Raw genomic sequence first — 3336 nt, forward strand, 5'->3', positions numbered from 1 at the left:
ATGAAAATGTGCGACGGTTCATTTGAAAAACACACATTCTGCACAAGTAGTCATATAGTTTAGTGCAAATCATGCAGAAAAAATTGAAAAAAAAAAATTCGACCTCGCCGGCATTTTGAATATACATCCCGCATTTTAACATGTTCAAAATATGGAATTTTGCGCTGATTTCTTTGTGTTTTCCCATCTGCGTTTCCCCAGAGTATAAAACAGAAGCACGGTTGAACAAAAATTTAAACATTGTGGAGGGCGCGTAGCTGCATTGACAATACTGACGTCAAAACTACGCTTTTCATGGCTCTACTTATTCATATTCAAGTAATTTAAAATGAATATAAAAAGATCTTGAAACAAACGTCCACACATAATATGGGAAATATCTACTCATAATATGAAAAAGTATCCAGAAGTGAGAGCGATATATTTCTAATTTGTCTTTTTTGGGGGCCAGTTTATTTTAAATAATGAAAAACACACAATACAGATAAAGCCACACACAAATTCAATTTATTACTTCATGAATTTCTTGAACTACATAGAAATGGCAAAAGTTTACCGTGATCTCCAATCTTGTACAAAACTCCAATCAAGGTACATATTATTGACTTCACCACCAACATCTAAAAATAAGTCATTTCCTTCTTCTAACGCATCGAAATTGTTCATATGTTCAGTGTCAGGGCTTTTAATCGATCTCACTAATCTTGTTGCTGCATCATAACTGTCATCAATTTTTATATTGATTACACCGTTCACAACACTTTCAACAAAAGATGGTAATTTCTTTCCAACTTCTACTTTGGCACTATTTGCATCATTGTCACTACCAGATAAATCATGCACAACAGATAAATCTTCCGAATTTTTGTCATTTTCAACTTCTTTCATTTGTTTTGAAATCATTTTCTCCTTTTTCATATGACATTTTTCTACCAGAACCGTTTTAAAATGTTTAACTATATTCATTGATTCATTTTTGATCACTTTCACATCGTTTACATCAGTCACTACATCATCGATCGCACACTTCGAAAGTACTTCGTTGTTTTTCGATTGTATTCGATCTGATTGTTGTCGCTTGAAGACCATTTCATCACATAAGCGTTGGGCATGCTTTAAATCTGATGACTGGCCAATTGATTCGTTACTATTCACACGATTTATAGACATTTGGTGCGACTTCATTTGTTGTTGTAGTTCATTGTGCTGTTTTTTACTGGGTATTGAATCGCCAAAATAGATAACAGTCTTATGATTTTCGTATTTCGTGTTGGATAATTTATCAATGGATTTATGGCGCTTTGATGTAGACAATGGTGATTCAGTGCGGTTGGGCGACTGAGATGTACACGTATCTGGTGGCAGACCCTGTTTTGTCCAGATTTCATTGCAACTAAACGATTTTGTTAACATGTTTAAGTTTTTCATCGAAATTAAATTGTCTGTGTATCGCTATTTATTAATTCACTCTCAAGATTTATTTGCAGAATAACAAGAGAAAGAAATATTTTACGCAGCAAAATTTTAAGTCTCTTGTACGCATACAACCATTGCCAATCATTACCTACTATACATATATGATACTGTACTTTTTATATTTTATTTTAAATTGCGTAGAGTTTTTTCAATGCTTATCGATTTCGGAATTTAGTTCACGTACGAACGTGGCCTGATTCTATTTATCAAAATTTTGAAACAATCCAATTACGATCAATATGTTTGATCACGCAATCAATCACCCAATGACTACAATAATGATCGGTGGGCTGCGCTGAATACTTGCGCGTAAAACACATTGATTCACATCCGATTCTTTACAACGCAATCTAGAGACTAAAAACAATGTACCAAACTGAAAAGCTGTATCAATCGGTGTGGAAAAGTCAAAAAATGCTCATTTCAGCATGGGGGAATATATGTGTGTGTGTGTATTTGTGTGTGTGAATCTGATAATGAACATAGTGTTGTGATATTATTCTGTATTTTTTTTCTTCAAATTTTTTATTGCTCTTGTTTTGAACTTTCATTTGATCCATTCATATGAACAAGTGAACACTTGTGGGAGGTGAGTAATTTGCGTATATTTTGTTCCTCACGTCTGATCTACTATTATCACTTTTAATTGTCGATGTACTGTGTGTACGCTTTTGCATTACAAAGTTTTATCATATATACTCACAGAAAAAGTGGAGGCGGTTTTTCCGCAAATTATTGTAGCAACAGCAGAGCTGCAATAAAAATGTGTTTCTTGTAGCTTATTTTGACAGCTACGTACAAGTGTGTGTGTTTTGACATTTTACATTATTTGTAGCATCTGTATAAACTAAAAACCAATGTGATGTTAATAAAACATTTTAATATTTATTTTTTAAATAATTTTAGAAATGTCATTTTGACAATTTAAATTCGTGATTTCAGAGATGAAAAAAGTGAGAAGAATTATTTTCCACCGAAATGTTCAACCAAATTCGACACAATTGCTCTGGCAGGATTTTTTAACTTGTAAATATACGAAAAAAATTTGATATTCATTACTTTTTTTAAATTAATAGTGATGTCGCTTTGACATTTTTAAATCTTAATTTCAGAGATGCATGTATATAATCTTAGGATTTGAAGAATTTGATTCCAGAATCCGAGTTTAGTTTTCAGACATCAACGTCAGTGATGTTCCCAAACATCAAATGTAGATGGTGTGTTATAATCGCTATCGCACACTTGTCTACACTTGCACATGTTTTATTAAAATCACATTGGTTTTTTAGTTTATACAGATGCTACAAATAATGTAAAATGTCAAAACACACACACTTGTACGTAGCTGTCAAAATAAGCTACAAGAAACACATTTTTATTGCAGCTCTGCTGTTGCTACAATAATTTGCGGAAAAACCGCCTCCACTTTTTCTGTGAGTACATTGTAACTCTGTTTTCTTCTCACTTGTTCATTTCCTTTACTTTTCCGCACACACCTAATGTGTAAGGGGAAAGTATTGCAATGGGTCAAAATTTACGACACCTCAAAAACATGTTTTCTGGACGTTTCTGAGGTCAGAGAACCCATGGGAGCGACGTGAAAAAACTTGATATCAGCGCCAGTCCCTCATAACTAAAAATGTTACAAATTCGCAATAGATGGCGCTTATAAATCGACTTATAAACACGCTTACATTTTATTAGAAGAAAAATGAAAAATATTGAAATATTTTTAAATTAGTTAATTTAAGGGTTTCAATTTAATTCAAGTTAAAAGATGTGATTCTAGTGCTTCTTTTGTTTTCAATGGTTTTTAATGAATTATAGAAAATATCAAATGTGATATTTGTTATTTCGATA

At 32.5% G+C, this 3336-nt stretch overlaps 1 long non-coding RNA gene across 1 annotated transcript; it reads left to right on the top strand.

Moving 5' to 3' along the window:
• Positions 1-2461: 2461 nt before the first annotated feature.
• LOC116338936 lies at positions 2462-2678 on the top strand. The gene is made up of 2 exons (XR_004200944.1): positions 2462-2502; positions 2589-2678. It is a non-coding gene; the product is annotated as an uncharacterized LOC116338936 (long non-coding RNA).
• Positions 2679-3336: the final 658 nt, after the last annotated feature.

Source organism: Contarinia nasturtii, unplaced genomic scaffold, assembly GCF_009176525.2.
Source record: "Contarinia nasturtii isolate CC-2019 unplaced genomic scaffold, AAFC_CNas_1.1 Cnas_scaffold_437, whole genome shotgun sequence".
Classification (NCBI taxonomy): domain Eukaryota; kingdom Metazoa; phylum Arthropoda; class Insecta; order Diptera; family Cecidomyiidae; genus Contarinia; species Contarinia nasturtii.